The sequence below is a fragment of the Doryrhamphus excisus genome, linkage group LG11 (assembly GCF_037039965.1).
Source record: "Doryrhamphus excisus strain RoL-2023G ecotype Guam linkage group LG11, RoL_Dexc_Guam_v1.1, whole genome shotgun sequence".
NCBI classification, from domain to species: Eukaryota; Metazoa; Chordata; class Actinopteri; order Syngnathiformes; family Syngnathidae; genus Doryrhamphus; species Doryrhamphus excisus.
Window position 1 is genome coordinate 5,669,033 of NC_136367.1, and position 13,471 is coordinate 5,682,503.

The window sequence follows — 13,471 nt, forward strand, 5'->3', positions numbered from 1 at the left end:
CAGGCCGGTACTGAATGGCTGGGATTAAATTAATGAAAGTAATCTTCCCCAATAAAACACACTTTCTCTCAATAGGACAAAAATGGAAACCGATCAAAGGCGGTTTTAATTGCAATTAGGCAAATATCTTTCAAAAAAAGAACCTACCGGGACTCACACATTAGATGCGTGTGCAATTAGGCTTTGTCTCGACAAGAAACACTTTGCAAAGGTTTGCAATAGGTTAAGGCAATCAAAGATACTGTACTAGTGTAACTAGTACTAGTATAACTAGTACTAGTATAACGTATGGATCTACACACGCTTCAGCACATTCCGAAGAATAGAATCCCATAACTGCCGTTTCCTTGTCCATCCAGCTTCCATTTTGGTCCTATTCTAAAACAATCTTGATTGTCTTGGCCACGGTTGTTCTCTTTTAAGTCTCAGCTGCCTTATTTTCACATTCCTCCGTCATGGGGACACAAGCCTCTTCTTTCCTCGCTCACACAAGTATTCCCTATAGGAAAAACAGACTGATGTAGTCGCTGGAGCATACCAACTTTTCCCCCAAATCTTGTTCACAGTAAGGATGCGTTGATGAAAAAGTATCAAGTAGGAAACTTGTTTATTTGGATTCCACATCCAGATGGTGATCATCTGTATTCAGCCGTGAAATAGTGTGGTTTCTATGCATGCCATACCAAGCCCATTTGCTGGGCATGCTAACGGAATCACAAAATTGGCCGATTCAAACAGTCAACCTGAAATGCGACAAAATGTCAAAAAAATGATGTCATCATGAGGAGACATGTTTTTGGAATGTGGGAGGAAACCGGAGTACCCGGAGAAAACCCATGCATGCCCGGGAAGAACATGCAAACTCAACACAGAGATGGCTGAGGGTGGAATCAAACTCGGGTCTCAGAGCTGTGGGGCCTGCGTGCTAACCACTCCTACACTGTGCAACCCACAATTGTGTATATCTAGTCAATTATTACCTCTGCCAAGCATAGCGCTATCATTTATTTATCTGATATGTAATACCATGCTAGGTGTTAGCATGCTAATGTTAGCATTTCTAGCATGCTAGCATTTTCACATGTAGACACATATATAAACACATAACACTATCATGCTAGGTGTAAGCATGCTAACATTAGCATGTTAGCATTGTTAGCATGCTAACATAAGCATGCTAACATTAGCATGTTAGCATTGTTAGCATGCTAACATAAGCATGCTAACATTAGCATGTTAGCATTGTTAGCATGCTAACATAAGCATGCTAACATTAGCATGTTAGCATTGTTAGCATGCTAACATAAGCATGCTAACATTAGCATGTTAGCATTGTTAGCATGCTAACATAAGCATACTAGCATGTTTTGCTATTTTCATGGGTAGACACAGACAAGCCTGTGGTATTTTTTCATGAAATAATTTAGAATGCAGACCAAAACAAATGTGCCAGTCAACCATGAAAATATGCCGTGAACCTAAAAAATTGGATTTGTTCGAGCTCCATATCAACCTACGGTCCGTTTTTCATTTTATTTCTTTATCATCCTGTTAGCGCTGCTACATTAAAGAGCGTACTGAGTGCGAGTACTCTCCCGCCGTCGTGTGAAGTACTTGAACATGCCTCTGCAGTTATCTCCCAACTGTTAATGTGAGTAGGAATGTGTGACGCCTTTTGGGAACAGTGTGGCAAAAGCTGGATAATAACCGTTATAAATCAGTGCTATGGCATCTATAGTCTCAAAGCTAATAAAAGTCATTTGCTGCATAACAAAAACATTCCGCCAACTCTTTTTCACTACTATTTACACTATACACACACCAACTACTCTTACTGTTTAGCCTTGTCATAGTACTGTATTTACTTTTTGTTGACGAGTATTACTATGATTATGCTGGTTTGTGGTTATCCAATGGAATCGTGAGGTGGCCGGAGATTCCCACCACGGGTAAGAATAGAACCACACCCGTAGCCACCTCTGCAATGAAAAGGACCACTGGTATTGATAAGCCCCCCACAGAACAAGAGGGATCACATGACTAGGACACAGACACAAGACAAGGCCCCTGATTGACAAGTGCATGTGTAATGGCCGTGAGAAACCGTGAACAGGGTTTCCTTGGTAATCACCGTTGTCAGGATGCTGGGGGGGGGGATTGGGCAGCAGTGTGACACTTTGACAGATGTGAGTCTTTGCATGTCCCAAAGGGGAGGGGACAGAAAAGCTTTTGAATAAAAAAAAAAGGTCCACCGCTAAGCTTTCTGAGCAGTGGCCTTAGACCCTCAGCTTAGCCAATGAAAGGGTCAAGCCGTGACTGCATGAGTATAGGCTTTTAGGCCTTTTCCTAGCAAAACAAAACACGTTTAAGTCGGGGGGGTTGGATGGTCTTAAGGTTCTCTCGTCTAAGAAAATTTTATCTGACATGAAATCGCTAACGTGGAACTATAACTGAATATGTGGGGCGTTTTTCCCAATCATGTATTGCGACCGGCACGGCAGTCGAGTGGTTAGCGCGCAGACCTCACAGCTAGGAGGTTGCTAACACCTTGCATGATAGTGCTATGTGTTTATATATGTGTCTACATGTGAAAATGCTAGCATGCTAGAAATGCTAACATTAGCATGCTTACACCTAGCGTGATATTACATATCAGATAAATAAATGATAGCGCTATGCTTGGAAGAGGTAATAATTGACTAGATATACACAATGTTGGGTTGCACAGTGTCGGAGTGGTTAGCACGCAGGCCCCAAAGCTCTGAGACGAGAAGAGTTCGATTCCACCCTCAGCCATCTCTGTGTGGAGTTTGCATGTTCTCCCCGTGCATGCGTGGGTTTTCTCCGGGTACTCCGGTTTCCTCCCACATTCCAAAAACATGCTAGGTTAATTAGCGACTCCAAATTGTCCATAGGTATGAATGTGAGTGTGAATGGTTGTTTGTCTATATGTGCCCTGTGATTGGCTGGCGACCAGTCCAGGGTGTACCCCGCCTCTCGCCCGAAGACAGCTGGGATAGGCTCCAGCAACCCCGCGACCCTCGTGTGGAAAAAGCGGTAGAAAATGAATGAATGTATTGCGACATCTCTTAATACCAAGAGCGGTATTAAGGAACTTGTTCACACATCACAAGTTTGTTTACTAATGTAAAATGGCCACCTTCCCACTATAATAAGCATTACACTCTTAGGTTTAGTGATTGTACTTCAGCATTTAACAATGTGAATGTGCTGTCATGGAAACGGTGCCGGTGCTGTGCCGTTTTGCCTATTCAGTTAGCCAATGATCGATGCCGCCGACTCCTAATAACGTTAATCCGCTCATTGACCCGATCCTTAATAGCGAGTTTACTCCGACTAGCGCAGGTGAAGACATTAGTTCACGTGGCTGGCATCCTTTCACCCATGGGCTAAACAACACAGCACAGCTGGGTGCATCAAATATTATGTAACACAGCACCACCTCCGCAGGCCCTGTTCACGCCACCCCTCCTCCTACTCTGCCTCCCACTAGTGCAGAATCGGCTATTTGCAGGCAGAGGTGCTTTGTGAGATGACGGCGCTCCACGGCCGGCTCTACCCGAGCGATGCCCGTTTCCAAACTTATAGGATGAGGCCGGTGTCTATCGTGTCATTTAACAGTTAGCATCCTTCAAGGAATCAAACACGGTACACTCTACATGACAAACATTCCACTCTATTAAGATCTGGTCAAAGTGACCGCAATTGGACCAAAACTGCGTGTTCTTATGAGATTTCATATCCATCAGATGGTCGCATCCATCACTTGTCCCTGCAACAAATTTTGTTACCAAGCAATAGTTTCCCAAAGTGGAACTGCACTTGTTGCCTGGCAACATTAGTTCATTGAATCTGAAACCACTGGTGCTTTGGGCGCTAACCCTTTAGATGCTTCTCGTCTGTATGAAATGAGGTTAAATTAAAAAGGGGTTCTTCATGTTCGCTGACATAATAGGAGATCCAAACTCCCTCTGGTTGGCGATCATGGACATTATCATTAGGCCTTTTAATTGATATTATGCACAATTAGTTTGCTATGGATGGAACCGTCTAGCAGATTTTGCATGATGGTTCAATTGCCTGTTTCCCTGTAAAGCAGGGGTCTCAAACACGCGGCCCGCGGGCCAAATGTGACCCGCAGGACACTAGTTTGAGGCCTCCGCCTTGATATGAATGTGTAATGTTAGTGCGGCCCGCGCAAGTTTGATATGGATGCTGTATGGTATCATGTACCCAGAAAAAAATATTACGTTTGATTAATGTTCATGTTAAAGGTTAAATAACTGTTAATAATTATCCTCCCTATCCGTGTGGAAGTGGTAATTTAAAAAAGTGTTTATTTAAGTTTAATGGAAACAACTTGAAGGCTACCGTTTAGGTCGCTAGCTCTCTAGTTTGCGAGTTAGCATGTGTCTCAAGACCCTGCAGTTGCGCAATATGTTGTAAATAAAAAGAGTATAAATGTGACTATAGTCGTGTTTTGTCATGTCTACAGGGCTCTAATAATGCTTTGTTCATTTTAATCTGAAAAAAATAATTTGTCTACCCACCAACTATATGTGGTTTCTTAAGTTTTTATTATTTGCTTATATATTTATATATATAATATTTATATTATATATTTGCTTATATTTTATTATTATTTTATTATTATTATTATAATTATTTATTACTGATTGATTTTCTTTATTCTTGATTCGATTATTTATTTTTCATATTATTTTGTGTAGAAAAATAGTAAGTATGATATTTGAGAACAGTGGAATGTTTTATCAGAGCTTTTCTTGTAGAAAATTGGAACCAACGCAACGTTTTAAAAAAGATTTTGGTTTTAATAAATGCGTTTTTTGGGGGGGGGGGGGGTTGAAAACCTAATGCAGCCCAGTCTCACCCAGACCCAAGCTCGAGTGGCCCCCAAGTAAATTGAGTTTGAGACCCCTGCTGTAAAGCCATCAGATTTCTTTGGTTGAGTTTTAAGCCCAAAAAATGTCCACAAGGTGGTTGAAGTCCATTTTAGAAAAGCTCAGCCTGCATGGAAATATAGAATATAGATATATATAGATATAGAAATGCATCCTCCACAGCAACCAGGTTGTGTAGCGTACAGGCGGTTACACATTGAAAGGAAATTGTAACACAAGTACACGTGCACACACACACACACAGTTCAGTTGCAAATGTGAAATTTGTAAATAGTTGATGGTGTTATAAAAAAATGTTGCAAAAAAAATTTCTATTTTCATTCATTCGTTCGTTCGTTCGTTCGTTCATTAATTTTCTACCGCTTATCCTCACAAGGGTTGCGGGGGTGCTGGAGCCTATCCCAGCTGTCTTCGGGCGAGAGGCAGGGTACACCCTGGACTGGTGGCCAGCCAATCACAGGGCACATATAGACAAACAACCATTCACACTCACATTCATACCTATGGACAATTTGGAGGTCTATTTTCATGTAAAACTAAATTGTTTGTATATTAGGTAAATATATGAAAGTTATGCTTGAAATGTATCTTTTCCTTTTACTTATAAAATGTATATATATATATATATATATATATACACGTATATAATACTTATTTCTTTCTAATTTTGCTGAAAAGTACCTATGTTCTACTGTTGATTACTAAAGACTGTTGATTCTCTGCGCAATATCTGATCAACCGCCACGTGCAATATTAAGGCTCTAAATTCAATATATTATGTTCTATGAGAAGTATTTTTATAATGCCTCATATAATGACTCACTAGCAAGATCTCAGTGTATAGACTGGTCATATATCTCATCTCGTTTCATATTATCTCTGGGTAAAACTGTTGATTTTGTTAATACTTGGGTTGTTTATATTGTTTATTTTACTATATTGTGTATTTTGTACTGCTTAACTGATTATGTACTCTTGCTGCTGTGCAATGCAAATTTCCCCACTGAGGGACGAATAAAGGCATATCTTATCTTATCTTAAAGAACAAATCGCTTTTGTTGCAAAATACTTTCCGACACCAGTCTGCCTTGGAGACTGTGTCTGTAAGTAATGTGCAACTTGAGAATTGTCATACTTGAGACAGCAGTGTTTAATTAGGACACTAATTATATTTTGTAGCTGCTGTGTCAGCCATCAACTAACTAAATACACACAACTGGTATTGTGTTTTTTTTAATATTCATTTGTGATGACAAAAATAAAGACTTGGTGGTTTGACACATCTCTTCCCACCGGGTCTCCACTTTGTCACATTTATTAAACAAGTACATTTTTATTGCAATAATTTTTTTTCTCCTTGTTGGTGTCAAAAGCCGACAAAGAGAACGTACTGTACCATATAGAGTCTATGTGGCAAATGAAGAAACGCATGTAATTTCTTCAACCTTTCCTCAATAGTGGCAGTTCTGTGAAGGACTAACGGTCTGTGGACCGTCACTTCATTATACACAAAAAAAGCCTGCAGGCTCATTGATGACACTTTACCTTAAACAAGCTTGCTGTTTTAGAAGGCAGCACTCGAGCACTCAACAGCCTTTCTGGGCTACAGCTGACTCCAAATGAAAACCAGCAGCCGGCTCTAAACTCCCATGTCCCACAGCCATAAAACCAGTCATTGAGCCACTACCTCACAGCTGGAGAGACCCGGTGGAGGCATGAGTGAAAAACTGTAAAAATACTCCTGGACTAGACGAGAGCCCAACTGATTCATCAGCGGGCCAATTATGACGTATGAATCAATATGAGTAAATATGGTAAGTATAAAACAATATAATTCGACCACTGTCAAGGAAAACATTTTACGCATGCAACAGTAATGGAGTTTTTAAATCAAGTAGTTTTGTATGAGTTGATCCCCCAGTCAGACTAAAGTGTTCACAGATTCTTTAAAAATCTGGTTTCGGGTTTTCGATGTAATTCCCAAGCTGGTATGGGAAACATAGCTGATTGAGTTGGATTCCCTTACATGTACATTCCTTAATAACCATTAACCAGATCAGCCCTGGGTAAATATTTAAAGAACCTCGGTAAAAAAAGAGGCTAAATACACATGTGAGGAATGGGAACACATGTATGCATAGTGCCAGTAGGCAGGACATTTTAGTGAGGAGCACTGATTTTATTGTTCTTCTGCATACCGAGCCTAAACGAGGCCGTAAACTATGAGGTCATCGCTATTGTGTACACACAGCACCGGCATACATTAGGCATGCCATTGTCGTCCCTGAGCAAAATCAGCCTTGCTAGGCCATCACCTGTATGCCAAAATGCCCCCACATCGTCCCACTTTTAATGAACCGTTCCAGAAAGTTACAGCAAAAACGACATATCATGACACGCCACTTTCCTGTTGTGGTTTCAGCTTCCACCGCCTGCAAGGCAGATGTCGAAGATCTCGGCATTGCGACATTATTTTTCTGGTATAGACACACATCAGTACTACTACACAACACCACAAAGCAGTACCACATTACTACCTAAAAGGTGGCAGAAAACATCTCGCATCTCTGGTTGGTTAGAGTACAAGGAAAGGCTACAGAGGGTTCAGCCAAAAACCTGTTGCAGTAAATCAGTAAATCAAGACAAGACATTTTCTACCTCTGGCATGGACCTCCCTGGGACTTACAAACATAAGCAGGCTGTCTTTCCTTACGAGGCGAGGCACCTTTCCCTTGGCACAAGGAAGTAAGTAACACAGGTTTTATTAGGGAGCCTCAAAAGGTGCCATTAAACAATTACATAAACTTTATTTGGAGTTTCCTTTGAATAAAACAGGTATTAACAGGTTTTATAGCATTCGGTTACGGCGGAAGAACCACACAGCAGCAGCAGAAAAACTATTGATAGAGTTAAGGAAAAAACATAGAATTATAGCATTATTTACAGCAACATTAAGGCTGCAAATACTGCATCTTGAGTTATATGTATGTCGTCTATGGGGTAAGTAGGGGTCTCGTTCATGAGGCTGGTGGCAGATGGAAAGTCCTGATAGACCAAAGCCTCCTACTAGAGCGGAATGAAACTCAATGTACGTCATGGTCGTAGGAACGGAACTATACGACGACCGCCTGTATGCCATTTGGTCCCAGAACGTCTGCCATTGCGTTGAAGGAAAAGTATCTCTAAGAACGGAACACCAAAGGATCTCCTCCAGTTGACGCGGACCCCTGAGCCGACAAACGGCATGTTTTAAAAGTATTTCATATGTTTTGCAGACAATAAAAGTAAATTAATGCCAATGCGGTAATACCGCAGTTCAGACGAGAACAAAGAACATAATCTTTGCTAAAACAAAGCTGCAATAATCCACTAGCATTTGAAGTTTAAGACGTTTTAGCTATCAACCAAAGAAAGTTTACTAATCTACAGTCTGGTACCAAACGTTGACAATAGATTTATATATTAAAAGCCGGAATTTCCGACTGAAAATGTTGGATTTGTTCATGAAAACAAACCAGTGAACATGCACTGTCAGTTTGTATACCGTTTGTTGCAGGATGTGCAGGAACACGTACGGTAGTCGTGCGATAAATGTACATTTTGCTGGAGAAGTGGTATAAACACAAAGACTACAGCGGCACCGAGATCTGCCATAAGTGTTTTGACGCCGATGTTCAAGCAAAACACGTTTTTCCTTCGGTTCTATAAATGATTTTATTGAGTTCTATAAACTCAAACTTACTGTTTGAGTTTTAAGGCTCCAAAAGTCAACAAAATGAGAGTTACTATCCGGTTTCACTTCAGATCGGTCTTGTGTACGCCGAGATCTGCCGAGATCTGCCATTAGTTTTGATGCCAATGTTCGAGCGAAACACGCTTTTCCTTCGGTTCTATATATGATTTTATTGGGTTCTATAAACTCAAACTTACTGTTTACATTTTCAGGCTCTAAAAGTCAACAAAATGAGAGTTACAATCCAGTTTCACTTGAGATCGGTCTTGTGTACGCCTGTCATGATAACCAATTTTGCTGGTCGATAATTGTGCGACAAATTGGGGGGGGTTTTGCTTGTTTTGTTCAGGTTTTTCCTGATTTCAGCTAGATTGCAGTCCTGTGGGAAACAACATTCACTGATTTGGTTAGGATCCGTGAAAGTCCAACATGACATATAGTGTCGATCGCCTCATGGCCTCATGACTCTGCAGCCATCTAGACATCTGCAGCCATGAAGCAGGAACAGAACAACACCTCTTCCTCCAACAGCAACACAAGGAGCCAACATGACGACCGAGTGATACAACAAGGAAGATATTTCAGAGTTCTGTCTGGATTTGGGAAACAGATGGCAAAGCAGTTGGTGAGAATTTCAGCAACACTTCCATAAATGTTGGATTGTATGAGAGTTACGCTTTGACAGATGAGACTAGACCAGAATACTTTGGGGACTCAACTCTGATTTATGGAAATGTACGTTTTAGCGTTGGATAGTTATCTGGTGCTTTTTGTTTGTACCTTGTACTGTTGCTCACAGGATTTGAGCATTGTTCTCATAATGTGGAACTCGGTTCTGTAGATTCTCAATCTGTTCCTTCTGTTTACTTCGGCACCAGCCTAACTATTGTATCACCTTTTTTTCACTTTTGCCTCATCTGTCACAACATGAATCTTAGCCTGTTCTACGATCCTCTGCGTTTTATGTGCTCAAACCCATTCCCGCATCCCTTCTTTTGGACTCAATAAGACACAGATGACAAAAATATGTGCACTTTGGCTATGACCCTTTTTTTTAAGAAAGCACTGTGCTTGGATGTTATATCATATGCTATAATATAGTGACCTGCCATCAGATTGGCGATTTATTGCATGCTAACATCATATTTGTGCTGGCTTTCAGCACTTTAGCCTCGCCGGCAGCGCACATGGAAAAAGAAGCTCCACAAAGTTCTTCCCAGCAAGTTCTGAATAATATTTCTCCGCAGGTATCTCCCAAGCGAACAGGTGGCTCGTATTTTAAGCAGCATCATTTAATCAATGGAAGACGACTATAAAAAGGAGCGTGAGTGTTAGAGATAGGCTGAGCAAAGTAGACAGGAATGATGACAAGGTCGGAATCCTGGCATGGCTTCCTCAACAGGAAGGAAGCGAGATGAGGAAAGACTCTGTTGATGATGGTTGAAGGGATTGTGGGAGGCGGAGAGGAAAGGAGTAGCAACAGCAGTCGCACAGCAGGAAAGGAAAGAACGCTAGTAATGTAATAGGAGTACATGCGACAAACATTATCCAATCGCCGACATTTTTCCTGTGCTTGCATTGGATTTTCTCGAGTGTCCTCCCACAGTCCGAAAACATTCCCATTACTCTGACAGGCTGAATGTGGGTGTCAATGAGTTGTGTTGTGACTGACTGGCAACCGATACGGAGAGTAGCCCAACTCCATGCAGTGTCAGCTGGGGTAGGCTCCAGCATTGAACAGGAAAAGCCAATGAATTAATTTCTCTTGTGCTACCTTTGCTTTGTTTCACTATTGGATTAATCAATTAAATACAAAAAAAAGCCAATATCGGACATTCATAATTTCAACATTTTTGGCTTTCTGGAACAGATTAAATTCATTCATTCATTTTCTACCGTTTATCCTCACAAGGGTCGCGGCGGTGCTGGAGCCTATCCCAGCTGTCTTCTGCCAAGAGGCGGGGTACACCCTGGACTGGTGGCCAGCCAATCACAGGGCACATATTGACAAACAACCATTCACACTCACATTCCTACAATTTGGAGTGGCCAATTAACCTAGCATGTTTTTGGAATGTGGGAGGAAAACGCAGTACCCAGAGAAAACCCACGCATGCACGGGGAGAACATGCAAACTCCACAGATTAAATTTGTTATGGGGAAAATGGATTTGGTTAACATCCGTTTTGGTTAGAGTAGGACCTTCTGGACGGAATGAATGACCCTAACCAAGGTTTGACCTTTCACACAAAGCTAAGATGTAGATACCGGCCTGGTTCTAGCATCTAAGCGTCGCTAATCAAACCGTTCGGACACCACTGGTTTACGGTGAATAAAGGTTATGGGATGGTGACACTGCGATTACATTATTCTCTAAATTTGGTTACATCATCCCTCAACAGCCTGTCTATTTAGAAGGCGTTTTTTGTATGAATGGTGATCACACCAGGGTCTACCCCGCCTCCCACCCAGCCGGGGTGGATTTCTTTGGGAGAAGGCGTCTTTGAATGGACCGCTGAGGGCTTTTCAGAGGGGGGAAGCGGCTCGCATCCGTGCGTGTTCATGTGTGAGCCCCCTGTGGGGCTGAAAGTGGTTGCCTGAGGACAGACTCCACAGGTGGAGATGGGCAGCATTCACAAAACAACACAACAAATTCCGGGGGTCTGTACCCCAATCGGGTGTTTGGTGCAAATACCAATGCATGAAGCGATGGATGCACACAAAAGGTCACAGTAACTTCATTGATCACTTGTTTCTGTGCTTTTGTATCACCTCCATCACTTCAATGCACAGCTGTTACATCATCGGAGCTGAACTAGTCACCATTTTGATTGATCAGTCAAACCAACGCTGCGGTGCAGGCAACAACGACACAAGCACAAATCCTGTCACGGATGCAGATGCTCCTCAAGGGAAAGGATTTACATGGCCGGCTGTAAAAAGACATCCAAATCTGATCTAATAGTCCCTCTGTAAGGTTTCCTGTTTCTCTAAAGAGTAACTATGAGTCGGGGTTAGAAGTTCCGGCATATTTCATTCCAGCTAAATCTAACTAGTTAGCCATGAACCAAGTGTTGTCATTCAACAACCGAGTGGAAGCTGTTTTTTTAGGCTGCTAGCGAAACTTTTCCGCTCGGTTTAGCCTCAAGGAAGCGTGAAGAAGCCCCGAAATAAGGACGACTCAATGAAGCGTCACCTTTTTAAATGTTTGCGTTCAAACGTGAACGGCGGTGGTCAACTCACCTCTTTCATTCACGGCACATTGTCATCCCGTGGTTCGTCAAAGAGAGGAAAAAAACACACCCTCGCTGATGTTCATTCAAAAGCAAAACAAAAAGACTTCCCGGATTTGTACACTTTGTACAATTCCAGCCCCGTGTGTGTGTGTCCGTGTGTGTCCGTGTGTGTGTGCCTTCCTGCCGTTTGTTTGAATCAGAAGTTCATCCAAAGTTGCAAGAGGTTCGCTCCGCCTCTCTCAGCGGATGAGGTCACCGCCCCTCTCAGTCCACACGCCAACTCTCGCGAGACCAATCATCAAAAACTGAGCCCGCTTTGTAGTCTCGCGATATCACAGGAACAAGGCCGAGAGAGAGAGAAGGAGGTGGAGAGAGAGAGCGCGAGAGCGAGACAGCGGGTTGCTATGGCAACATAATCTCGAGCCGCGAGAGTCTATGGGACAAGTTTACTTTACTATTAGACCACTTTAAACTACTGAATGGATTGATTTATTTACATTTATTCTTCCAATATTAGAATCTAAAACCAATATGAGACCATGAATGCATGTTTGTACACCTAAAACACCATAAAAGATGAAAAAATGGTCCAGAAAAACGGATAAAACGATCAGGGAAATGCACTCTAAACTATGCTAACTTTAGCTTGGTCCATTTCCCCATATAAGGCATGTTCAAACTACGACCCGCGGGCCAAATGTGGGCAGCCATTTTTAACCCCATCATAGTCCATGCACTTAACTGTTTTGTACTTCTTATTTTAAACAGTATGTGGAGCTACTGTCTACTGCAGAATAAAACACTGTTGCGGGTATTAGGAATTTGCAACATTTTCTCATTTTTTATGTGCATTGCTGCACATTAGCACCATTAGTTCAAATCCTAAACCATTTTTTTTACCACTTGTCCTCATGAGGGGACTATGAAAGCAGGATGTGCTGTAACTAGCAATGTTACTTTTATTTAAAAAGTGTCATTAAATCATTGAATGAAAAACATTTAAAGGGTACCCAAACCCCTCTGACACTTTTGGAGACTCCAGCATCTCCAGCTTGTGATGTAAAAAAAAAAAAAAAACATGAAATGTTGGTGTCATTTACATCAGCCCCTCCATCCACCACCACACATAGATTGCATCACTGTGGGAAACACAGATGTTTGCTTTCAAGGTTGCTTGTGCCGACACGCTTCCATCAGACATTTTTTTCTGTTCATGTGTGAAAAATGACTTGAACGCCACATCATCATGGTCTGATGCTGTCAGCATGAATATTTCATCAAATAAAGAGCAACGCTCTGATTAAAGGACGCTCGCTCCGCACTTAGAATCCAAATGCAGGGATTCATCTCGTCCTAATCCCACATTAAAACATTTCTTTTGTATTCCGCTCCCACTGACTGTTGCATTTTGCATCATTTACTCCCATTTTCTCATGTGTACTATTTATGTGCGTGTTCCATATGTGCATTCATTAGTCTTAATTGTCATCTCCTGGGTTACATAACAATCTAATAAAGGAAGGAAGATTAGCATCGTGAAAACCTTGCTGCTTCCTGCA

At 41.8% G+C, this 13,471-nt stretch overlaps 1 protein-coding gene across 2 annotated transcripts in view; it reads right to left on the minus strand.

Moving 5' to 3' along the window:
* sipa1l1 (signal-induced proliferation-associated 1 like 1) overlaps positions 1–12,083 on the minus strand; it is a 61,755-nt gene extending 49,672 nt beyond the window's left edge. For both annotated transcript variants that reach the window (XM_058065489.2, XM_078794558.1), the window contains exon 1: positions 11,920–12,083. The gene's annotated coding sequence lies outside the window, so the exon portion shown is untranslated. The remainder of the gene's footprint in view (positions 1–11,919) is intronic.
* Positions 12,084–13,471: the final 1,388 nt, after the last annotated feature.